Below are 27157 nucleotides of genomic sequence, written 5' to 3' on the forward strand. Positions count from 1 at the left end.
TCTCTCTCTTTGCCTTTTGGTTAATTTGGCTAGGGGTTTGTCTATCTTGTTGATTTTTTTCAAAGAACCAACTCTTTGCTTCATTGATTTTTTTGTATTGTTCTCTTGGTTTCTATTTCGTTGATTTCAGGCCTCAATTTGGTTATTTCCTGGCATCTATTTCTCCTGGGTGAGTTTGTTTCATTTTGTTCTAGCACTTTCAGTTGTGCTGTTAATTCATGGGTATGAGATTTCTCTGTCTTCTTTATGTGTGCATTCAGAGCCATGAATTTTCCTCTTAGTACTGCTTTCATAGTGTCCCATAAGTTTGGGTATGTTGTACTCCAAGCATATTCTTAAAAGAAAAGGCTGAGAGATTCTTGTGTCCCATATAAGAAGGGCCCTCTGGTGTGGGACAGAGAAAAACCAATATTTGTATTTAAAGCAGGTTAATTATAAGTGCAATCTCTTTCTAAAGAAGAAAAAGGGATATAGATATGATAGGATGAAAGGGTAGATTAATGAACCTTTTAAAGAGTAACAACTTGTTTAGAAATGTTTCACATTGCTATGGATTTTAGTTTATTGATAAAAGTTTAAACTTAATTTTGTTATGCTGTATATATATTTCTACTCTTGTTTGAGGTATTATGTTTATGTAACTCATTTATATTGTAATGGACAATTAAAAATACAGATTAATAATTAGCCTTCTGTGATAGTAAAACTTGTAGCCATGTTAGTTAAGTTTTCTAGGTATACATAGATATATTTCAGATAGATAATCTTCAAACACTTCAAAAATCTACAGGATATGGCATTTAAAATGTTTTAAAAATTTAGACTTTCCGGACAGTGAGACATGTCTGCTCCTGGCAGCACCAATTTACTTCAGAGAGGAGGATGAGCATGGAAGATACTCCATATGGAGTTTATCTTTTTCTTGGCACAAAATAGCCATTTGGGCAAGAAACTGTTCTTGCCTGGACTGCTTGAAAAAGATGTATCAACTGGACATGTAGGACCCATAGGAAGGAGACCACTGAACTTTGCTTGGCAAAATGGTCCTTCAGGTTCCTGCTTCACAAAGGAAACTGCCAGACATTCTACAGGACACAGAGAGAAGTGACTGAGAGACTCTAGGCCTGTGGGCTGAAGACACATGCCCCACCTTTACAGAGGAACTTTAGATGACTGTCCAGGCTGCCAGCTGTCTCTGTCTACTCTCGCAAGACTCCCAAAAGTTGCTTGCATCCTTCTTCCATTTCTCAGGTAGTATTATATCCTTCTGAGATCTTTGATGCAGTTGAAGACTAGATAGTTACAATTTTCCTTAGTTATGATAAAAGATAAGTTAGATATGAAACCTTAAACCCACAAATATAGGATAGATAGGATATCTTCTTTAATTTTATCAAATGCAAATAGACAAGATATTATAGACTAGATATTGTAACTGTAATTTTTGCTTGATAATTGTCCTGTTATATGTAATTTTACTATGTTAAAGTTAAAACCTTCCTTTTTGAAAAAAAAGAAAAGGGGAAGTGCTGTGGATGATTGATTGATAAATAAAGTGCTGATTGGCCAGGAGCCAGGCAGGAAGTACAGGCGGGACAAGGAGAGGGGAGAATTATGGGAGGTGGAAGGCTGAGGGAGGGAGACACTGCCAGTCGCGGCCATGATAAGCAACATGTAAAGTACCAGTAAGCCATGAGCCACATGGTAACTTATAGATTAATAGAAATGGGTTAATTTAAGATGTAAGAGTTAGTCAATATTTATCCTGAGCTAATTAATAGCCAAGCAATTTTAATTTTTTTTAAAAAAGACAGAGTAAAATGGAAGCCTACACTGTGGACATGTATGAAGATATCATCACAAATTATGTATAATTAATATTTTATCATAAAAATATTTTATGTGAAGTCTAGAGATAAGACAGCTGAATTAAGTGACAGCCTTGAAAAATAAGGACAACACCTTGATATCCATAACTAGAGGACAAGAGAGGGTGAAGTGGGACATACTTGTAATCCCAGACCTGGGGAGCCAGGCGTGCATGCACGCACAGAGAGAGACAGAGACAGAGACAGAGACAGACAGACAGAGAGAGAGACCTGGAGTACCCTAGCCAGCCCACCTAGTGGGCTTGTCAAGCTCTGGGTCAATAAGAGACTTTGTTCCAAAACGGAAAAAAGGGGGGGGGAGAAAAATACAGTGTGGTGGTATTTACCTACAGTCCTAGAACTGGGGAGCTGTGGGCAAGAGGATCAGAAGCACACAGCTAAACTGGATTCCAGCCTGGCCCACATGATAATGTCTACAAAACATGAGGGAAAGTAAAAAAAATGGAGCAAAGTAAGGGGGAAGGTGAATGGTGCCTGGAGATCAACTCCTTTGTCTCCTGACCTGCACATGTATGTGTATAAAATTGAATGTACACCAGTGTACACACTAGCACACGTGCACACACACACATACACATGCATACATATACATATCACACACTCACACGCCAGTATGCAGAAAGAGAGAGAAGGAGAGGGGTAAAATCCAGTTTACCAGTTTACACTCTTCATGCTATCCCCCTGGCTTGGATTTGCCCAGAGCCTTTGTCTCACATATTTCTGCCAAGATGGACCCTGAAAGCATAGAGCCTCATGATTTCCTGACCAATAACAGGGCAAGCAAGGCCAGCAGAAGAGCAAGACAAGGGAAGAGAGAAGTTCCCAGAGCACATGATGTACACAGAGCCAAACAACCATGACAATCCATGGGTAGGAAGCTAGGAGAGTGCAAAGGAGCCCACAGACCAGCCTTGACAGTGATCGCCAGGGCCAGCAGACACAAGGACAGAATGCCGAAGCTCCCTGCAGACAGACAGAGGACAGAATGCTGAGGTTCCCAGCAGCCCAGCAGCTCACAGGCGATGGGGCAGGTGCAGCATATACCTTCCACTGCCACAGTCAGGAAATTTTGTTCTCTGCAAACTAAATACTTAAGTGCCAAGGGGCAGTGAGTGGGATGTGGTCAGAGTCAGGCCCAAGGTCAACATAGAAAGTCCCTTGATAGAGTAGGAGTTTAACTAATTTCGAAAAGAGACAAGGTAAAATTTGGCATAGAGAGCTAAATGAGAAAGCTTATCTAGAAGGAAGCATCTTCCACGTGTTTCCAACTCTTGGGGAAGGCACATGCCCAACAAGGAAACACATTTTCAAATAGAAAGCACAAAGCATTCGTATTGCTTAGGTCCTGGGGCCCAGTTTCTCCCTGGTATACCTGATTAGTATATGTAATTTACCTTTCCTATGTCTTACCCTGCCACTCATCTTAGGTAAAATTCACTCAGATCCAGCCCCTATTCCCCCAATAATAGAGGACGCCCAGCAATGTAGACATCAGGCCTCTTTCTGTGTCTCTGTCTCAACAGGGGAGTTTTCTCTGCATTTCTCACAGGGTGGTGTGATCAGGGAAAAAAAAACATAGGGAATTAATGACCTGTAAGAGCAAGATCCTCTCAGAGTCCTTCCACTCACTCAGAAGCCCAAGCCATAAGCCAAGACCCTGACTCTCACCCTACCTACTGGAGTGAGGAGTGTAGCCAGAGACCCTTGAACAGGACCCCACTGTCACAAAGAGGCTTCCAGCTTGAGACAGGCACAATGCAGCTTCTGTGTGGAGAAAGGCACCACTGGGGTCTTCCAGAGGGGCCCAACACATCAAGGCTGCAGAACAGAGAGTTGGTGAGTGCAGCAGTTGCCTCCATCTGTGGAAGAGCCACGGTCTCCCACAAACTACGGGCACACCAGAGTCTACTGGGCAATCACACATCAGGCCAAAGGGAAGACAGAGCCACCACCCAACACTGGCAGTATCATAAGCAACCTTGCCTGGATACATGCCCAGTATTTCATGGGTGCCTTGAGGACAGGGGTAGATGGTGAAGTCCCTGACCATGTCTTCCCTTAAAGAAAAGGAAGAAGGGCTTCACTCTGGCTCATAACCTAGTATGACATGACAGAGGTGCTCCTATGGTCTTGATAATCAAGGGACTCCAGCTTGAGTCCCCATCGAGAAGGCAGGAAAAGCTGGGCAAGGCAGAATTTTCCCCATCCTTGATTCACCCCCAAGACTCAGGCCAGCCAGTCTTCTGTGTGCCCAGAACCTCTAATGTGCTGAAGTCCAGACTCTCATCAGGGTTCACTTTAAAGAAAAACACAGCCAACATGCTGTGTGTTCCAGAAGGCTGGCGTGGTTCCACACATTTACATTTACTGTCCTCTTCTTTCTCTCTGTGGCCTTGAGGACATGCACATTGATGCCACTGTTTCCATTTCACAGTTGAAGACAGTGGCAGTCCAGGGAGTTTAAACACATGGCCAAAGTCACCCAAGTTGTACTTAGCTCTGTGATTTCACAGGATTTGATCTGAGGTGACTTGAGCCCAGAGGCTGTTCTTTGAACACCCACACTGAATTTCAAAATGCTTGCCCCTAAAAGGTAATTTATGGCATCAAGAATGTAGTTTGGCTGCCCTCTGCTCCACCAGGACATGATCACGTTGAAACCATTCAGGACCAAGCCTTGGGCAACTGTGATTTACGGTGCTTCTGGATGAGGCATATTCCCCACTGAGATAACTCTGAAACAAAGGATAGAAACATGGACTGCATCTAGATATAAATTTTCAGATGAGGCGGAACAGTTAAAGCACACACAGAGGCCTGGAGAGCACAGGAATCAGAATGAAGACCCCAAGACTGTCTCTGGCTTTGGTGAGGGTGAGCAGAGAAGCCTGGTTGATAAGACGATACCAAGGCTTGCCTGGGTCACGGCATTCTGAGGTGCTCCTAGGAGGAAGAAATACCCAAGTCGTCTCTTCCATTCAGCTGTGTTTAAGAGTCATATGGCTGTCCAGAAGGAGGTTGGCACTGGGTTGGGTGTCTGCCGCCTGGCGCTACAAATGGCCATGGCAGAGTACCCCAGTTGTACCCCATAGGGAAAGGCCCGGGTGTTCTGGAACCTGAAAGCTCAACTTCCTGATGAAGCAAGAAGGAGCAATAGCTGAAGCCATCCAAGATATTGACTTTGGCTAAGATCTCTGTATCCCCATCAAGATGCTTCTCAAGAGGAATGAGATGGATTTTCTGAGTAAAGGAACAAGATGGTCAGTATGGAAAACCTGTCGTCTTTTCTGGTGCTTAGGAGCTCCCTAGTGTTACCAAGTTTGCTGTGAGAGCCCTGCCATAGACCATCTACATTTGAGAATTGGCTGCCAGGCTGGGGCGTCAGCTGTCCTAGACATCCAAACCCATCCAAAGTACAGTCTTGTACTACTGCAACCCTAAAGGAGGCCATGAAGGCTTTGTTATAGCGTTTTTCTAGACACCCCTGGCTTCTCACTATGAGACTGTAATGGCGGCTGTCTGATCTTCACTTATGTGGACCCTCATGCTATGGAGTCTAGTAAGCACCATAGATGGTTTATCTTGCACTTTGCAAAAGGACACTTTCTATGCCCCTATGGAGCTGGAGATCCAAGTGGATTATGAGAGCACAGATGCCCAGCACTGGAGAGTAGAGTAGGTCTGGTATAATGGCAAGTTCTACAACAGCCCAGAGGAACTGGCTCAGAAATATGCAGATGGAGAAGTGGACACAGTGGTCCTCAAGAACCCGCTGTCCCATGCTGAATTTCCCATGTCTATCAGCAAGGTTGGCCCTCAAGTGGTCCAGCCCAAAGTTCCCCGCTACAACCTACAACACAACACTGTGCTCTACAGACACTGTGCTTTGCCTTCCGTCTGCAACCCTCTTCTGGGCTGTAGATCTTTAATGCGCTCTTTACAGGTGAGGATATCACCTATGAGATCAGCATGCAAGCAGCTGTGGCACTGTATGGAGGACACACACCTGAAGGCATGCAGATCAAGTACATGGATGTGAGCTGGAGCCTGAACAGTGTCACTTGCCGTTTACCCCTGCATTAATTGGCCAGACACAGCCACTTTTCTGGATGCCCTCTACTGCTACAAGACTGAATACCCCATCCTCTCTCCAGGAGCCCCTGTATCTTTGAGATGCTTACAGGGTGCCCCTTAGGCAGCAATTTTACTCCAGCTTTACAGAAGTCTTTTGTAGTTGGGGTTTTTTTTTGTTATTTTTTGTTTTGGTTTGGTTTGGTTTTGGTTTTTTGTTTTTTGTTTTTTACTCTTTTGGGGCCCATCACCCAGCTCCCACATAAATACATGGAGTCTTATTCTTCCTTATGAATACCTGGCCTTAGCTTGGCTTGTTTCTAGCCAGCTTTTCTAACTTAAATTATCCCATTTCTCCTTAACTATGTTTTGCCTCTGGGCTTTTTACCTTTGTTTTTATATGTTACTTTCCTCCTTACTCTGTGGCTGGCCCCTGGCATCCTCCCCTCCTTCTCCTTCCTTGTTCCTCACTCTCTTCCCTAGATTTCTCCTATTTATTCTCTCTGCCTGCCAGCTCCTCCTATCCTTCTCCTGCCTAGCTATTGACCATTCAGCTCTTTATTAGACCAATCAGGTGTTTTAGGCAGACAAAGAACACAGCTTTTCAGAGTTAAACAAATGCAACATAAAAGAATGCAACACATCTTTGCATCATTAAACAAATATTCCGCAGCATAAATGAATGTAACACATCTTAAACTAATATTCTACAGACTTCAACACCTACGTCAGGCTGAAGGGACTCACAGTGGTGCTGGGGACAATCTCAGCAATCTATAATTTCAGTTATATCTGGAACTATATATTCTACCCTAAAGGAGTGGCAGAGACCTAGATGCACTCCACCGCCTACAATCCTGAGGGGCTGGACTGCAGTACCTACTTGTATGCCTACTTACTTAGAAATATCTACTCCCACCTAGAGCACTACCGAGTTGACCTGGATGTGGCAGGTAAGACTCGAGACCAGGCCCTCTCAATCACCCAGCTGCTTCCCACTAATAACTTCACCCACTGAAGACAAAACTGTGACATAAAATCACAAGTATTTATTCAGCCTTCTTCCATTTGAAATAAAACATCACACACATGGGGGAAACGGTGGCCATGAGTGGTACCCTAGGGTTACTCTGAATGGGAGGTGTATATCCACTCTTGGAGTGAGTGGAGCAGTGCATAGGGTGGGGAAAGGAAATTCGGGGCGGGAGTGGGGAGAAATATTCACTGCCTAGCAGTGTGCCATAGTCTATAGCACTACCTGGGGAGTGCTGTTTCTTAGGTAAAAGATAGCACCACCGAGGGATGTCAGGGCTGTTAGCTTGTCATCAAATCTCAACAGAACATGGCCATGGGGACCAGATGAGCAGCTTCCTCGGGATCAGCCCTCTGTATATCAACAGTTGTCAGGATGTCAGAAACACAAGCTGCTCCACGGTTAAAATCCCATCAGACAGTAGCGTGGCTCCCTAGGAAACCAGCTGCTGCCACGCTAAGACTGCCACAGTTGCTGTCATTGGCTCATAAACTTTCCCCTACTCCTCCTGGATCTGTTTGTTTAGCTCCCTGAGCACACTGCTGGCCCAGCTCCTGTTCCCAGCCCTGCTTCTTACTGGCAGCTGGCCTGGACATGGTCTATGCTGGAGAGCCCTGAGCCAAGGTAGGAGGCTTCAGTTCCAGTTCTTGCCCCCAACCCCATGCCTCCAGGAACCAAGACCAGCTCCCAGACCCTGCAACTTGAAGACGTCACCAAACTCCAGTTCGTGGGGCACCACCTGATTCCCACCCACAGAGTAGTCTCTGCAGTGGCCGGAAGGAAGCCTTCTGCTTCAGACAGAAATGGCAGCAGTTTCTGCTTTTCAGAAATCCCTGAAAGGACATCTGGGGCCACAGGCGTAGCTACTCACTGCAGACCCACTTCACAGCTGAGCAGTTGCTGCCCCTAGTGGGGCAGGTGACCCAGGGAGACTGGGGACAAAGATGGTGGCTTTGTTCAGTGATGTTTGTCATCTTTGCTCCTGTACATCAGGCCCTGTGTGCGTGCATGTGTGTGTGTACATGCGTGCGTGTGCGTATGTGTGTGTGTGTGTGTGTGTGTGTGTGTGTGTGTGTACATGTATGTGTGAGTGTGTGTAGGGGTATATGTATGTGTACATGTATGTGTAAGTGTGTGTATGTAGAGGTGTGTGTGTGTGTACATGTATGTGTGAGTGTGTGTAGGAGTAGTGTATGTGTACATGTATAAGTGTGTGTATGTAGGAGTGTGTGTCTCTCTGTGTGTGTATCTGTGCGCACTTGGGAGGGGATAGGAGTGGAGGCACTCACACAGGGTTCCTGGCCCTCACATGGCCACAGGGAGTCTTCCAGCCACAGGGAAAATAAATGTTCCTTGTGGACACAGCAAATTCCTGACCTGGGCCTTGAGAATATTCCTTGGGAAGGGCTCAGAGGTGACCTCCATTTCCAGAGTCACTTTCAGTCACTCTGACTTCAGGTACCCCTAGCAATCATCCAAGTACTGGGGATCTGAGCACTCTAGAAGCAGCCTCTATAAGCAGAATAACCCCTGGGATCCCCCCATGGCCCTCAAGGACTTCATTCAGAACCGTGAAAACATTAATGGTAAGGTGCACACCCTGTACTCTTGCCCACCTCCGTCCTCCTCACTAGCCCACACCTGCACAGGTCCCAGGATAGTGACTGACTAAACGGAAGGCAAGTTCAAAGGTCAATGGCACAGGGGCCTACCTCTTTTAAATGGCTGAGGCCATCTCAAGAAGTTTACAGACACCTCTAAAAATGTCCCAAACCAGAGTGTCCTCAGGTGGCTATTACTCACACTACCTCGCCCTGTGAAGTCTGTGTCTCTTCCGTCAGATTTGGTGGCCTGGGTGACAGTTGGCTTCCTGCACATCCTGGATTCTAAGGATGTCTCCAACATGGCTACACTTGGGAACTCCACAGGCTTCCTGATGCAGCCTTTTGACATCTTCCATGGCATCCAGAGACACCCAGATACATTGACTGTAACTACATCAGACAATAGATCCCTGAAGACAGAGCCTGCCTGGTGCCCCTCCTTTCAACTCCAAAGAGACCTACAGTCCTGTGCAAACAGTTTGGCCCTGATCCTGCCTAATAACCCCAGACCCCCCACCACAAAGACAGACAATCAACCCTTCAGCTTCCACTGTGCTGCTTCTTAGAGCCAGAGAAGCTGTGAGCCACATAGTCAAGTAGGCTGACATTCACGATTTCCTATTATACTCCAAAAATATCTCCATGACCAGGGCAAAGGAAACCCACTGAATTCTCTCTCTATCAGATGAGTTTTTCACTATCTGGAACTTTCAGCTCCCTCTCAGGGAAGCTACAGGGGATGCCCCACCTCAGTGATGGCCATGGAAAAGGGGACTGCTTCAGTAAATCTATCAAAAGTATCAACACTCTCATCCATTGGACCTTGTTCTGCCATCTCCAGTTTACCTCCGAGAACGTTCTACAAACACGTGAAAATGTGTGGGTTTCACTGCAGTACTGTCTGTAACAACAGAAGTCTGGAGACAGGCAGCTTCCCATCTGCAGGGAAGAACAGTTTGATAAATTAGGGCACAGCTGCACAGTGGTGCCGAGTGATGGAATGTGTGTGTGTGAGTGAGGACAGTCTGTGGACTGCAGCGGGACCCTGCATAGCCTATTAAATAGAAGAAAATGACAGAGAATAGTGTGTACAGTGCTCTAACTTTTGTGTAAGAATAAGAAGAGAAGGAGCTGGAGAGATGACTCCGGCATAAGAACACTTGGCTCAAGCCTAAGAGTACTTGCTGCTCTAGCAGAGGACCTGAATTCAGTTCCCAGCACCCCACACTGGGCAGCTCACAACTGCCTGTAACTCCAGCTCCAAGGAATCCAGCACCCTCTTCTGGCCTCTGTGGTCATTGCACTCACATGCACATACACATACATATACACAATTTAAAAGTAAAAATAAATCACGTTTTTAAAAAGGAATGGGGGTTGGGGATTTAACTCAGTGGTAGAGTGCTTGCCTAGCAAGTACAAGGCCCTGGGCTCAATCCTCAGCCCAAAAAAGAAAAAAAAAGAAATGGGAAGAGACTAAAATCTTTTTTTTTCAGGAACTGAAGGTAGAGGGCACATAGGTACCTTTGAAAGCTCAAAAGGATAAGGAAGCTGGTTTTCTTCTCCTGCCTCCATTAGAGACACAACCCTGAGGAACTGCAGAGCTGAGCTGGAACAATGCTTCGGTTGTAAAGTCCTGGCTATGCAAGCAAGAGGATCTGAGTTCAGATCCTCAACACACACGTAAAGTTAGGCACTGTGGCCCATATTTGTAACTCCAGCACTGGGCTCCAGAACAGGTGGAGACAGGGAGATCCTAGAGCTCAATGCCTAGTCAGTCTAGCAGAATGAATCAGTGAGCTCCAGATTCAATGAAAAACCCTGTCTCAAAAAATAAGGTGGACAGTAAGAAAGACTTACAGCATTGACCTCTGTCCTCACTATGCACATGTTCATTTGCACCAAAACAGAATGAGGCAGAAAGTCGGCTAGTTAGGGAAGGAAAATGCACTAGGAGAAGTAGAAATGCAATAAGAGAATCCATAGGTAGAACCATAGTGACCAAAAGGCATTATATGCACCTATGAAAATCCCATGTGAAACCCATTATGATGCGTGATGCATATGTGTTATGGGAGATTTGTTTGTGTTGCCCCTCCAAGACTGCCAATGGAGTCAGACTTTGGTTCAAAGGGCAGAGTCCACACTAAGCTGGCCAGAGTGGACCATAGAGTTTTCTGATGGATTGAGACAAAGCTCACACAGAAGAGGAAGGAGGGCCAGTGGAGATGCACAATCTTCTTTCAAACAGGGGAAGGTAGAGAAGAGAGCAGGTGATCTCAGGTTTATTTCCCTAATGTTTAACTCCTGAGTTTTATTTTTTACAAAATCAATTTAAAAAGCCACAATAAATGTGTGCCAATATAAAAACACTTCTAAAAATAAACTCTAGAGACTAGACAAGAGTTCAGTTGTGTAAGTGCTGGTCTTGGAAACATGAGGACACAAACTTGGTCTACAGAACTCACAAGAAAACCAGCTGGTCCTGGTCATCCCAGAGCTGGGAGGCAGAGACAAGGCACCTAGCTTACTTACCATGTTCTATACCCAGTGTCAAAATGGAAAAAAGAGAAAGTCCTGTGTGGTGGTACAAATGTACACATGATAGTCTACAATCGTGGAGGTGGAGGCAGGAGGATCAGAACTTGAGGCCATTGTCAATGACATAGCAAGTTTGATTTCAGCCTGGACTACAGAAGACCTTGGAGGAGGTATATGTCCCCAGAGGAATGATACCTTAGCTTATCCCCGGATATCCACATACACATACATTTGAACCAGCCCATGCACTAACACAAATGAAATAAATAAATGTATATATAGTTTAAAAAAGGGGACTAGCCAAAATTAAACAGCAGACTAGTGTTCATCTCCTGTCTCTTGCTGGCTCTAGGTTCACCCAGACAGAGCCCTTGTCTCAGCCACTCCTGTCAAAGTGGATAATGAAACAAGGATTGCCATTTCATAATTGGTTACTACAGCTAGCACAGTGGGACCCTGGCAGCAAAAGTAGCTACCACAGTTAATTAATCTTTCATTCTATTGGGCATGACAAATTGAAATCAATAGATATATACATTTCAATTGGCCTTGAAAACTATAAATTTACAAACTGAAGTTCCACTTGCTCTCAGGATACCATCTTACAAGGACTCCAATTTGCAGTAAGGCTCGTTAAGGAAGGGAATGGCCCACACAACCTAAGTCAGAAGCTCATTTTTTAGTAAAAGCAGGGCTGTAGATCCCTGGGCCCCATTTTGGTTAACTGTTGCCTTGCTTGCTGACCTTGACCTTGATACCCTCCCTATGCTAATTCCCTGCGAGATTCCACACTCCTGAAAGCTTAAGGGAAGTTCCTTGTCTGTGTATCCTGCATATTGGGCATTAACTGCTTAGATGCAAGACTGTAAAATATCAGGAGCGGGGGTGGGCATTTAGCTCAATGGTAGAGCTCTTGTCTAGCAAGCGCAAGGCCCAGGGTTTAATGCTCAGATCAAAAACAAAAACAAAAACAAAAAAATCATCAGAAGCGAACTTCTGCCATCCAGGGTTCCCCCATTGTGCTGTAAGTCTGTATTTAAGGCCTCCTCCCTCCTTTAATAAATGGCATTCGACATTCAAAAAAAAAAAGAAGAAGAAGAGGGGATCAAGATCATGATGGGGAAATCCACAGAGACAGCTGACCGGTGCTAGTTGGAGCTCACTGACTCCAGACTGACAGCTCAGGAACCTACGTGGGACTGAACTAGGCCTGCTGAATGTGGGTGACAGCTATGTGGCTCAATCTGTTTGTGGGGTCCCTGGCAGCAGAACCAGGACTTATCCCAGGTGCATGAACTGGCTTTTTGGAGCCCATTCCCTGTGGTGGGATACCTTGCTCAGCCTTGATACAATGGAAAGGGGCTAGGCTCTCCTTCAACTTGGTATGCTAGACTTTGTTGACTACCATGGGCGGCCTTACCCACTCTGAGGAGTGGATGGGGATAGAGTGGGAGGGAGGTGAGGAGGCGGGGAGAAAGGGAGGGAGGGGGACTGGGGCTGGTATGTAAAATGGAAAAAAATTAATAAATAAATATATTTTTTAAAAATGGACAATGAAAACACAAGGTCCTATGGGTCCGAGGGCTTGCTCCCCAACACCAGAGAGGATAGTCCCTCGAGTGAGCCATGTCCATGAAGTCAAAATAAGCTTGAGAGTCCATGTGGGAGGTTGGGACAGTGGAAACAACATCCCAAAGACTTCTTCCTAATCAAGGCAACTAATTCCCTATGAGACAGTAAGGTACTCTGAGAGTTCTCCCACTCACTCACAGTCCAAGCCATAATTCAAGTCCCTGGTGCTCACCTCACCTACAGATGTGAGGAGGCAAGCTGGACACCTGGAGGGACTCTTGAGTAAAATGCCACTGTTGCAAAGAGGCTTTAGGCCTTGGGTACAGGTGCAAGGAAGGTCCTCTATAGAGAAATGAAATGTGAAAGGGCTTCCTGCTGAGGCCCTACATGTCAATGCCAAGTTGAAGTCTGGAAAAATCAGGCCTGGTGAGTGTGACAGCAGGATGTTCCCAAGAGCTCAGGTCATTAAGGAACTCTGTGCACAGCAAAGCCTGGAGAGCAGCCATACTCTCAGGTACAAAGGAGGTTGGAGAGACCCCACTAAGATGGCCAGCATCAGAAGCATCCCTGTCCTGGTATAGATACAGTATTTTACTGGTAGCCTGGATCAGAGTTAGGAGGTGAATACCCTGGGCTATGCTATCTCCCAAATAGGGAAGGGGGAAGGCATCTCCCTGACTCACTATCTGGAATGATGCCACATGGGTGTTTCTATAACCTGTGGCATCGTGCGGGTAGCATCATGCGGGTGGCATGCAGACACTGGCTTGAGTATCTCACAGCAGGGGCCAGAGCAGAGAACAGGGAAAGCACTGTCCCCAACCTTACTGTATAACCTGGACTCAGTCCGGAGAGTCTGTAGTTCTCAGAACCTCTAGCTTGCTGGAATCTGGACTATGTCCTCACAATTCACTTTAAAAGAAGCAGAACTTGGCTGGAGAGATGGCTCAGAGGTTAAGAGCACTGACTGCTCTTCCAGAGGTCCTGAGATCAATTCCCAGCAACCACATGGTGGCTCACAACCATCTGTAATGAGGTCTGGTGCCCTCTTCTGGCCTGCAGTCATATATGCTGTATACATAATAAATAAATCTTGAAGAAGAAGAAGGAGGAGGAGGAGGAGGAGAAAAGAAGAAGAAGGAGGAGGAGGAGGAGGAGGAGGAGGAGGAGGAGGAGGAGAAGAAGAAGGAGAAGAAGAAGAAGAAGAAGAAGAAGAAGAAGAAGAAGAAGAAGAAGAAGAAGAAGAAGAAGAAGAAGAAGAAGAAGAAAACACTGTGAGTTTCCAGAGGGGCTGGCATCGTCCCAAACACTTCATATTCACTCTCGGGTCTTTGTCTCTCAACAACTCCAGGGTTTGTTGTGTGCAGGGCATGCTGCTGTTGTCTTTCCCATTTCATCACTGAGACAACAGAGACTTCTAGCAGCATGGTCAAGGTGGCATTGCTGGTCCCTAGTTACGTCAGTTTCCAGGACTGTCACCCAGGCAGCTTGACCCAGTAGTATGCACATTGACCAGCTGTACTAAATTCCAGAATGTGACCCCCTGAAGGGTAACTCCTTGCATCCAAAAGGTAGTTTTGCTGTCAGCACAGCCCTCCGCCTCACCAGGACATCTGCTCATGGCAGCCCTTGAGAACCAAGCCTTGGAGACCATATGACTGACTCATAGTGGCCCTGACTGAGGAGTGATCCCAACTGAGCCCCAAGTAAAGGACAATGTATGGACATTTCTGTGGGTGAGAGAAAATGGAAGAGGTTTGCAGAGAAGGTGGGCAATTGGTGAATTTACATGCAGGCACTGAAAGAGTGTTAGGAACCTTGAGTGAAGACCCAGGCCAAGCTTTGGCTTCAGTCAACCTCAGGCAGTAGAAAAGTGGCCAGCCTGAGAACAGGGTTCTCTGAGATGGTAGCTAGGAGAAAGAAATAAGACCTCTCCTGCCCTCTCTTGAGTTCCAGACCCATGAAGCTGGTATCCCACAACCCCACTCTGACCTGGGCAAGTGCCATCTTGGTACTGCAGACAGCTTCAGCAGAGCAAGTGTGGAAGTCCGGGTATACCCTACAGTCGAAGGCTGGGTATACCCTACTTATGAGCAGGCCGGAGCTGGGGCTGCAGCCATCCAGCACACAGGCTTTCGACAAGAACTCTGTGCTCCTCATTGAGATGCTGCTGCCCAAAAAGAAGCATGTGCTGAATTTTCTGGATAAAAGTAAAACAGATCCTGTGCAGGAAGCCTGTGTGGTCATCTTCTTTGATGCTCAGGAGCACCTCAGTGTCACTGAGTTTTCTGTGGGGCCGTCCGTGTTCCCCTGGCCAGGATAACATCCATCCTGGGCATCTAGCCCCATGTGTAAAGTCTGCTCTGCTCTATGACACCTTGAAGGAGGCCACCAAGCCCTGATTTCCTTTGACAGCATCAGCTTCTCAGTCTATGACTGTAAAAGCCCATACCTCTCCCCATGTCCCCAACCTCAATAGCTGTGGTGTGGCCCAGCCAACACTGTATACCTGAACTATCTTATAATGCTATATGGAAGGCAGATGGGTGGCTCTCCCCCATCAGCCCCACTTAACACACTGTCCCAGACAACACTGCCCAAGCCTGCTGAAACATGGGTGTCTCTGCACCAAGGATAAAACCACAGCAACGGGCAAAGAGAACTGCCTGGATCACACCGAAATTGCCACAGTTGCCAGGACTGACCCATGAGCTGTCCTCTAGCTCCTCGAGTTTGGGATTCTAGCTTCCCCTCTGCCCACACTGCTAGCCCTGCATCTGTCCCCAGCTGGGCTTCTTGCTGGCAGCTGGCTGCAGGTGTGGTCTAGGACGGAGAACCCAGGGAATTCTCCTCCCACCTGCATACCTCCAAGCAGCAAGAACAGCTCTTAGACACTCCAGATGAGATTGAAAAATATCACCAATCCCCAGAGCCCAAGACTATGCCTGGTCAACCCCACCCTCAAGCAGACACAGTGTTCCTTATACTTCAGACTCTGCCCAAAAGACCTGCTCTTCAGCCTAGAGAGAATTGCTGGGGCTGCAGACACAGCTACCACCTGCAGATCTATTCCTCTCTGAGGCACGGCTGCCCCATGCTGACAGGAGGAGAGGGCTGTCACCTGGGCCTGCTGAGGAGACCCAGGGCAGCTGGGGAGCAGGGAGCAAGGACTTCCCTCAGTGATAGTGTGTGTGTGTGTGTGTGTGTGTGTGTGTGTGTGTGTGTGTGTGAGCCAGTGAGCTCTTCAGCATCCTAATCTGTGTGAGAGAGCCAGCTCTTCAGGTCACTGTATTGAGAAAGGAGCTAGGTTGGAGAACACTGCATTTAACATTATGAAAATTTTATTTATCTCTGAGTCCAGAACAGTAGCGACAATAGATATCAATGCTTGGGTTTGAGGGTGACCCTTAACAGCAATATCACAGTAGGTGTTTAAGCTCCTAAAGCAAACCACAAAGTTTAGACTCTTGATGCCTAACAAATGGTTGGTGTTTGTTGCTTCTCTGTTTCATCATGGGAAGGCTTTCCTCTTGAGCAGGGGCTGCCCACACAGCATCTCAAGAGGATCTACATCTACATGACTTTCAGTATGTTGTTCCAGTAGATCCAGCCTTGACACCACCACCCCACACACACACACACACACACACACACACCCTGATGTTATCCAGGCCATCTCTAAGATGGAAAATTAACTCCAGGAAGAAAGTGTGAAGTAATGTGGAGAGGGAGTATGAGAGGACAGTGAGACATCCTGGATTCCCTGTAGCTGCTCTGTCCAGAAGTTCACACAGCCATAGTTTCCCATGCAGACTTCCAAATCACACAGCTCTTCACCTTCTTCCTCTTATAGCCATCTTGCCTCAGTACCTCTACATGACTCCCCTTAGGTTGGAATACAGCCTACGCTGATCCTATATGTCCAGCTATTAACACATTCTGGACACTACTTCCAAACAAGGCCACATTCACAGGAACTAGGGGGTTAGGACTTAAATATGTTTTGGAGGGTCACAATTCAACCCACGACACAAATCTTCCCTGCATCTCTGACTTTCAGAGGACAGGTGGGGGTAGGATTGCAGACAGTCTCCCAGGCCTGGGAAGGGCCAGCACTCCAGCTCACATACTGACATTCCCTTAGCTTTATCTGCTTTCCTTCTAATGCATCTTTCTGGATAGCAGAGGCCAGAAAACTAAAGCTCTGACTTCCAAGATTCCATTATAGCCAAAACTCATGTTTAATTCTATTTTTAACTCCATCAAGATGAATAAGACATTTAGGAATAATTTAGCAAGAAAAGAACAGAATGTATATTCTGATAATTCCACAATATTGGTGGGGGCGATCAAAAGATTCCTAAATCAGAGGAAAGACACAGTGTTCATGAGTCAGAGACATAACATTGTTGAGATGGCAAGATATGTAATACTGACGAACAGATTTAATGCCAGACATGGTAGTGCATGCTTTAATCCCAGCACTCGGGAGACAGAGGCATGTGGATATCTGTGAGTTCAAGGTCAGCCTGGTCTACATAGTGAGTCCCAAAACATACAGGACTACATATTTAGCCCCTACCTCAAAAACAAAACCAAGTAATTAAAATCAATATAACATCTATAAAAAACATTAAGTGTAAGTCCTCCATGTGATACATGCCTGAAATCCTAGTACTCAGGAGGCTGAGGCAGGAAGATCATGAGTTCAAGACCAGCCTTGGAAATATAGCAAGTTCTGGTAATAGAATAAAGTAAAAATGAAAACCTCTGTTGAATTGTTGGTAGAAATGCACAAGCTAAAATTCATATGGAAACTCAAAGGGATCCAGAGAAACCAAAGCAATTTTGACAAAGCAAAGCTGAAAGACCAGTACCTCCTGGTTCCGAACTTCCTACAGAAGCTACACAATGTGGCAAAGAGAAGACACACAGATCAATGAAACAGAGCAGAGTCCAGAAATAAAGCCTCACATTTACAGCCAACTGATATTTACAGTGCTACCAAAATAACTCAATTGAGAACGGACAGCATTTTTAACAAACCACGCTGTGACAACCAGACACTCACATGTCAAAGAATGGAACTGGAGCCCTATCATATCATATACAAAAATAACCTCAAGATGATCAAAGACCTAAATGTAACAGCTAAACTAAGAAAAAAAATAAAAGCTTAAGTCTTCATAGCCTGGGATTAGGCAATGGGTTCTGAGATAGGACATCCAAACAGACTGGAGGGGGGAAAAAAACAGATATATTGAATTTCATCAAAATTTTAAAACTTTTATGATTCAAGGGACATTTTCAAGAAAACGTTCCAGCCTGGTCCTGCATGCCTATAATCCCAGCTATAGAGAGGTGAAGGCAGGCTGATCACCAGTTCAAGGCCAGCCTCAGCCACAGGGAGCTCAAGCCTGTGTGATTTAGGGAGACCCTGGGTCAAAATAAAAGGGGAAAAGAGGAATGTAGCCTGGTGGTGGAGAGCTCCCTGAGTGTGTGTGAGGCTCTGGGTTTAATCCCCATTTCAGAATCAGGGAGAGAAAACCAGGGGAAAAAAAAAAAAAAAACACTTTCAATAACACATCTGATAAAAGTTTGTATCTAGAATACACAAAGAACCCTTACAACCCACCAATACAAAGGCCAATGGCCCAATTTAAGATTCACAAATTTTCTGAACAAATATTTCTCCAAGAAAGGTATAAAAGTAGCCAATAGTACATGAGATGTTATTTGGTGTCATTAATCACAAAGGAAATATAAATCACAAGGAGATGTTACCTCATGCCCACCATGATAACCACAATTTTGAAAAGCTGGTAAAGTGTTGTAGGAAATTGTAGGGTAGTATAACTTTAGTACATGACTGATGGGGATATAAAATGTTAAGGTGGGGCTGGAGTGATGGCTTAATGGTTAAGAGCACTAACTGCTCTCCCAGAGAACCTGGTTTCAGTTCCTAGCACCTACATGGTAACTCATAACTGTCTGTAATTCATTCCTGCCTGAGGATCTGACACCCTCATCTGGCCTCCACAAGCACTGTATACACATGGTGCACATACATGTAGGTAAAACACCCATACACATAAAACAAAATAAACAACTATTTTAAAAAATTAATGAAATTTTTTTTAATGTTAAGACCTCTTTGATGAACATTCCAGAAGGTCTTCAGAGGTTGAACACAGCTATCACATAATACAGGAATTCCACATCTAATGATGTACATAAAACATAAAAACATGTGTCCACACATAAACTTTTACATGTATGTTCATAGCAGCAATATCCACAAGAGTCAAAAATGCTAAAAATTAGGAGATGAAGAGTGACCGGATGCAGGCAATGAATACAAGTTACAAAAGATATAAAGTTAATTGTCTTTCTACTTCTAACTCTGTCATGGATTTTTTTTCATTTTGGGGTAACAGATAAGTGCATCAAAATATACTCAATAGTGAAAGTGTAAAATCCAATGGGAAGCACCACAGTTTCTGTTCCAAATGGCTACCTCAAACTATAGAGAAGTTCATTGAGTTGTATGGTCTTTGGGTTCAATTAATTTCATGTGTGATATCTCCTTATTTACAACATTTTATATAATAAAGTTTAAAACATTTTAAATGCAAACAAACAAATGTTCAAGAACTGAAGAACGAACAAGATGGAATATTATTCCATAAAAAATGAAATACTACATAAGCTACTACATGAAGGAACTTTGAAAACATTATAATGAATGAAAGAAGACAGACACAAAGGACCACATAATATATGGTTCTCTTCATAGTAAACTGAGAGAGCCTACAAGGATTAGTGATGGGTTTTCTTTGGGGGTTGTAGTGATTTGAATAGGAATGGACCCCACATGCTTATGAGTTTGAATGCTTGGTCATAAGGAAGTGGTGTGACTTTATGGGATTAGGGATTAGTGTGGCCTTGTTGGAGGAAGTGTATCACTGTGGGTGGGCTTTGGGTTTAAATGCCCTCATCAGGCCCAGGGTCTTTCTCAGCTCCTCAGGCATCATGTCTGCCTGTGTGCTACCATGCTCCCTGCCGTGACAATAATGAACTAAACCTCTGAGAGGGTAAGCCAGACCCAATCAAATGCTTTCTTTTAAAAGGGTTGCCATGGTCATGGTTTCTCTACACAGCAACAGAACATTTGACTAAGAGAAGGTGATGCTCAAAGTTGATTGTGGTCATAGCACACAACTCTGAATATGCTAAAGGTCACTGGATATACACTTTAAGAAAATAAATGTCATAGCACGTGAACTATATCCCACTAAAGCTATTATTCTTTGAGAGTAATAATACTCTGAGATATTTATTGTTCAGCAACAAAGGCAAGTCACAGGACAACAAATGTCATATGATTTCATTTGCATAAATAGAAAGGATGATATTTGTGTGAGTTTTAATATTTTATAATCATTTATTCAGTATTGCCTTTGTAATTTTGAAAAGGCTTAATTATCACAAGATAGCAATCCTAATATGGAAAAATAGAATTAGTAGTGAGGAAATTCCAAAGGGACAAGCAGACTCAAGAGGAGTACCAACCAATTACAATGTACAAACCTTATTAACACTTGTTCCAGTGAAGAGAACCGTGTTCATGGGATGTTGTAAAACTTTACTAATAGACTCTTGCTGTTATTCAGGATCTTCATTTTTTTGAGACATGACTATTTCAATTACATTTTTTAAAAAAAATATTTGTTTTTCAGAGATAGACGCTAGTATATTTATTGTTAAACATTTTCTATTTGCTTCAAATTAAGGTGTAGAAGAGCATATAGAATGTAGATGGGACAGCATAGCCATAGGTTGTCAAGATGGGTGATAGATTTAAGAGGTTCCATATGTCCTTCACTCTCTCTTGGTATTACTTGAGGTAGGCATGATGTATCTTTATAAAAGAAATGAGAGATCAAGATACAGCACACGTGTAATTAACAACATATTTTCAAGTATAAGAGCAAAAAAGTAAACCAACAGTATGGCTGAATTTAGTATGTAACTTTCAGACACTGTCAGGCATTATAAAAGCATAAGCAAAGATACAAGTTATCTGGATGGCATTTAATAAATGCAAACTGATATGCTGAGCCTCCATCCTTAGCAGAATAAGAATGTCCATACACAGGCATATGTGCTCCAGTAACCTGACCAAATAATGATTACAGAGGAAGTCTCAAGTTCTAAAGTTTTGAGGACACACAGACCATGTTCTGACACAATCATTGATCATGAAAAGCTGTAGTGAGAAGGGAACCATATTCTTGGATGGAACCATCTAGCACTCACTGTAAAGGCATCTAGCCCCAATCTAATCCTTAACTATCGTAGTGTGAGTTCGTTCTATGATGTGTGAAAAGATCAAATGCACAAATGGCAAGTGGAAATTGTTCTGCAAGATACAATATCAACTATACAATAAGGCCATAGAATTTTTCACAACCACAGTGTTGGCTCAAACACAGACCAACAGAACAATGGAAGCAGAGAGACATCAGACTCCAAACCATGACTTTAAAGAACAGCGAATGAAAACTAGGCACTGTGATAGAATAGAATGAGAAACGATCCTGCAGTCTGGCAAAGAATAAAGCCATGGGCTCCAGTGGAAGGAGGGGAGGCTTTGATGAGAAACCAGTCCAAAGATGGAGGAAAACATTTCCCTGAACTAACAAAAACAAAGGGAGGGGTTAAGCCTTCAGTTCCAAAGAGATGGCTTAGAGGTTAAGAGCACATGTTCTGGCAGAGAACTGGGATGAGGATCCCAGTGCCCACATGGTGGCTCACAATAATCCTTAACTCTGGCTCCAGGAGATCCAGTTCCCTCTCCCAACTCCACAGGGCACTGCACGCACATACATACACGCAAGCAAAACACCTACGTACACGGAAAAAAACTAAAAACATGTTTAAAGACTATAAATTTCTATTCAACAAAACAAAATCACAAAATTGATGGACTGAGAAGAGGTGCTTCTAGTACCTCAAATTAAAAAAGGATGGGAGGGGGGGTTAAACTATATAAAGAATGTCTGAAAATCAATAAGAAAAAGCCAGCAACTCTCTATATAAATGGTAAAGTACTTAAGTGATCTAAGGGGAAACCCACAGTGATAGCAAATATATCAAGGAAGACTCAAAGTCAGCAGATACTGTCAAATATAAGCAAGGCCTGGGAGACAGACAGAAGTGAGCCAGACACAGGTGCCAATACCGACGGATGCAGACGTTCTGGAACACAATCTGAATGTACATTATGAACTGGAATGTGTCTACATCCCATAAAACTCAGAAATCACATTCCAGGGAATAGATGATTGAAGGAAATTCCCACCCAGGGCTATTAGGAGATGGGAAGGCTGTTCATCACAGTGAGTGTCATGGGTGTGGGCGTTGGAGGCAATTCAGATCCATCACCAGAGAACAGATGAGTCAAATGTACTGAGTACGTACCATGAAGTACCAGGAAGTTCTCCAGAAAGCAGACACTGAGAAGCTGAGATGGAGTTAGATTTTCTAGGGAGCTAAGAGCCTAAAAATTAAAGAGAAAGAAACCAAGTTTGGCCTGGGGAGCTGGAAGACTTGACTATCTACCAAGTCTCTTCCAGTGCCCAGAGGAGCTCAGGGGCAGGGATGGCCTGATGGAGAGGAAGCAGAAGGTGGAGAGGGCCTTGCCCCTGCTTCTTGGTCATGGCTCAGGCCACATAGAAGACAGAAGGACCTCATTCAGAAACCAAGGCAGACTTCAAAGAGACTACACACATATACCCCTGTAAAATGCAAATTAAAGCCATATGAGATTCCAAAGCACATCAATTATAAGAGTTAACTTAATAGTGGGCTAAGGAAATGGCTAAGCAGGTAAGAGTACTTGCTGTACAACATGAGGACCTGAGTTCAGATCCCCAGTGCCCACATAATAAGTAGGACATGGTCACAGGAGTACCTACGGAGGGCCTCAGCACTGTGGGGGACAGAGATGGGTGGATCACTGGGGCCCACTGGCTCTTGGTAAGAGACCCCATCTCAAAGGAATTTGGCATAGAGTAACAGAACAGGAACACCTGATGTCCTCTGACACTCAAATACATGCATATATGACACACATACACCATACACGTGAAAAATATAACGACACCATCAACCGATGAGGAGAATTCTGAGAAACTCAGTCTGCCGTATCCCGCTTAATATAAACAAAGAACCTGACAGCTTTTTATAGACTAAACACTCACTTATCATATGGTCCTACAACCACATTTGGGCACTCATCCCAGACACATGAAAACTTATGTTCACACAAAAGCCTGTGACTGAGTTCATAGCAGCCTTGCTCATACAGCAGATGAGAAGCAGCAGGGATGGATGGCAGGTTGAGCAAAGTTGCTGCTAGTGGGCAATAAGGAAGGCACTGCTGCTAGGCGGACATCACCGGTGTAAGTATTCAGACAGCATTCTCAGGACAGAAGTGCAGAGATGGGGTGGAGCTTAACCAGTTTGCAGAGATGAACAGGGGTGTGAACAGAGGAGGCGGCTGAACAGAGTTCTTTCTCCATAATGGAGCCGTTTGGTCTCTTCATTGAAATGGGGAGGAGGCGGCTGAACAGAGTTCTTTCTCCATAATGGAGCCGTTTGGTCTCTTCATTGAAATGGGGATTAAACCAATCGACAGGTGAGGCTAAGATGCCTAAAACTGGAGGAGGAGACAGAGTGAGCAAGAGAATGGGGGGAGAGAGAGGGAGGGAAGGAGGGACAGGGGGAGGGAGGGAGGAGGGACAGGGGGAGGAGATAGGGAGGGGGTGGGTGAGGGAAGGGGAGGGAGGGACAGGGGGAGGGACAGGGGGAGGAGAGAGGGAGGGGGAGGGAGGGACAGGGGGGAAGAGAGAGGGAGGGGGAGGGCGAGGGAGGGAAAGAGAGAGAGAGGGAGGGACAGGGGGAGGGAGGGAGGGACAGGGGGAGGGAGGGAGGAGGGACAGGGGGAGGGACAGGGGGAGGAGAGGGGGAGGGAGGGACAGGGGGAAGAGAGAGGGAGGGGGGAGGGCGAGGGAGGGAAGGAGAGAGGGAGGGACAGGGTAGGGGAGGAGGGAAGGGGCGGGAACTGAATTACTTCCCAAATCTATACTAATGTCTATCTTCTAGTTTTAACATTGTACCCCAACTCTACCCCACACCAGGTGTGATAATCTTATTGTCACCTTGACAGGATCTGGAATCAACAGAGACAGGCCTCCCTGGGTGGGTCTATGAGGACATTTCCAGAAAGAATTAGCTGAGGAGAGAAGACCTTCATTCTTCATGGACGGCACATCCCAACATGAGGAGACCCGAGGAAAGTGGTGCCTTCACTGGTGAGTGCGCCTCCCTGTGGCCACTGCCCTTCACTCACATCAAACTCCAGCTTCTTCAACCTTCCAACACAGCAGCACTCCAGGAATCTTCCAGATCTTCAGTTCCAGACAGGGACTACCAAAGCATCCAACTTCACCACTGAGTGGACCCCAGGGCCTCTGCTTCCCCACTGTCCACACAGCAAATGTTGGCGGCTGCAGAGGTTTGAAAGAGAAATGCCCCAGAGTCTTGGGCATCCGAATACTTGGTGGGCAGTTGTTGGCACTGAGAGATTTAGGAGATCGGGCCTTGCTGGAGGAAGTACGTCACTGGGGGTGGACTTTGAGAGCTTGAAGCTTCACCTACTGCCTGTTCACTCTCTCCGCTTTGGGTTTGCAGCTCAGGGTGTGAGCCCTCAGCTTCCTGCTCCTGCTATTGGCTGCCATTATAGAGTCTAACCCTCTGGACCTTAACCCAAATAAACCCCTCTTCCGAATGTTGCCTCAGTCATGGCATTTTATCTCAGCAACTGCAAAGTAACTAATACAGCGACCCAGCTCCTATAGTGCCATGTAAGAAACCCCCTTTTCTAACACGTGTGCATGCCACCCAGTGCATTCCTAGAGACAGCCCTGACACACCGAGTGACTCAAACTGCAGGAATGCATCTGCTCCTCGTGGTTCTGGAGGCTAGAAGGCCAAGGTGCCGGTAGATTTCGAATCTGGGAGCCTGGTTCACACATTCTGCCTTCCTCCTGACTGTAGCCTTGTGTGGCAGACAGAAATAACAAGAAAGCACTCCAGGGTGTGCTTTATAAGGATACTAATCCCATTTGTGAAGACTCTCTCATGCCCTAACCGCACCTCACCAAGGTCCCCAGCCCAGTGCCATTCCGGTAGTAGCGATGATCTCTGGATGTGGATTTTAGAGAAATAGAATTTTTTCCTTCATTGCAACCTCACTGTTGAAGGAATGAAGCAAAGGGCACACAGAACTTGGTGAGTATTGTCTGCTTTTTTTTTTTTTTTTTTTTTTTTTAGTTTCCCTATGAGTTTATTATTCCAAAGCTCAAAGTCTTTTAATGCATGTACAATTCCCAAGCAAAGCAGAGTAAAGCTGGTCACTTTCTCAACCATGTGGTGTCTTGTTGAAGGTGACAAGATGGGTAATCACTGTGGTGGCCATGTCGCACCAGCTCTTCACTCCCTTCATGTGAGAGCTGGCTACTAACAAGACAGCAGGCCAGCGGACACCCGGAAGCCCCGCACTGGAGAGGCAGAGGCAGGAGGGTGGCAGGAAGTCTAAGGTCAGCTTAAGGTGTAGAGTAAGTTCTAGACAAGCAGAGAGACATAGCAGGACCCTGTCTCTACAAAAGAAAAATCCAAGCAGCCCAGAAATTACTACTTTATTAAAAATAACAAAGACTGTGTAGACAGAAAGAGACAAATGAAGCACAATTTTAAATATAAAGCTTTACATTCATCTATAAATACGTATCAGACACAGTTTGTATTTCCTCATTAGTCTGCCTGTGTGTGTGCACCCTTGTGTGTGAGCGCACATTCGGAAGTCAGAAGGTGACTCATCTGCCTTGTACCTCTGTGCACACCAGGCTAGCTGGCCCAGAAGCTGCCAGAGATTGTCCATCTTGTCCCAGGAGTGCTGGGATTACAGATGTGCACCATTACGTGTGTTCTGGAGACCCAAGCTCACATCTTCACAATTGTGCAGCAAGCATTTTTACCCACTAAACCACCTTCCTGGTCCGACATCATTTTTTAAATCCAAATCTAACATTAATCTACAAACACATACCAGACAGGCATGATCTATGTATTCATGTGTTATTTATACACAAATTCAGGGATCTGCGTTGTTTCTTAAGAAAGCGAGCACAGACTGCTCCTGTCCTCACTGTCACCCCCGCCCCACCTGAGCCAGGCTCCACCTTCCCTTCTCAGCATGCGGCACCAGCACCAGCACCAACTGGACAGTAGGTGGAGCCCGTGCTTCTACAGCTCCAACCAGAACCAAAACCTCAAACTTAAGGCCCAGACAGGATGCTGGGAAGAATCCAGGGCTAAAGAGTGAACAGCCTCCTTCTGCCTTTCTGCAGCCTATGTCTCCACTGAAGGCCCCAATGGGACACGCCTTATTTGCCCGGGTCCTTCTCCCCCATCCCCGCACCCCCAACCCAGGAATCATCTTCTCTAGTCCTCTCTAAAAGCATTCTTCCATCTCTCCCCACATCTCCTGAGTGCTGTGAGGTCTGCTTTCAATTCTGAGTCAAAAGAACAGGAAAAACACTGATTTGAATTTGTAAGTTGCAAGCTTAAAGGACTGGGAAGGCATAGAAGGTAGGCCGGGGCAAGGGAGGGGTGGGGGGAGCCTGGCCTTGCAGACACAATTCAATCCACAGTAGGTGTGTGCAAGACATACAGAACAAGCCACTCTCTGGAGTCCTCCATAGTTTGGCAGGACACCAGCCTTATCACTGAAGAGGGGTAGCATTAGGCTGATCTCCCTGCCTGGCTATCTCTAGTTGATTCAAACTTCTGACAAGAAGTAGGCTCCAGTTCTCAAATTCATGTCGACTTCATGACCTTGCAAGTTCCAGGGTACCGGCTCTCTCTCATCCCTACTCCAGGCAGGCATATGCAAGCTCTCAGGGTTATTTCCTAGGGGAGCCTCCCTGGTTAGCTGTGGAAAGGGGAGCTGGGGCACACTCCCACACACACTGACCTCTTCCCTCACATCAGTGAACTCCCTTTCTGCTCCAAGAGACTGGAGGTGGGCAATGGTCCCAGGCTACCTCAACATAGCCTGAGAGCTGAGACTGTTCCCTGTTTAGAATGTTCAGATAGCCTCCATCTCACCCCATTAGTGAGGACAGACTCTCCAGCACTAACTAGTACAAGAGAGCCAAACACACAGCAACTGCCATCAGTCACATCTCCTAAAAGCTCTGGGGAACAGAGTGAGCCAGCAACTCCGGGACCATGGGCTGGACAGTGGCAAGGCGAGTCTCACTGGTCCCCACAGGAGGCTGTGACTGGCTGCTCTGAATGATTCCACAGACAAGGTAAGT

At 45.5% G+C, this 27157-nt stretch overlaps 1 pseudogene; it reads left to right on the forward strand.

The window, feature by feature from the left end:
- Positions 1-4888: 4888 nt before the first annotated feature.
- Positions 4889-15033, forward strand: LOC118579486 (annotated as a pseudogene).
- Positions 15034-27157: the final 12124 nt, after the last annotated feature.

This window comes from Onychomys torridus, chromosome 3 (assembly GCF_903995425.1).
Source record: "Onychomys torridus chromosome 3, mOncTor1.1, whole genome shotgun sequence".
NCBI lineage: Eukaryota > Metazoa > Chordata > Mammalia > Rodentia > Cricetidae > Onychomys > Onychomys torridus.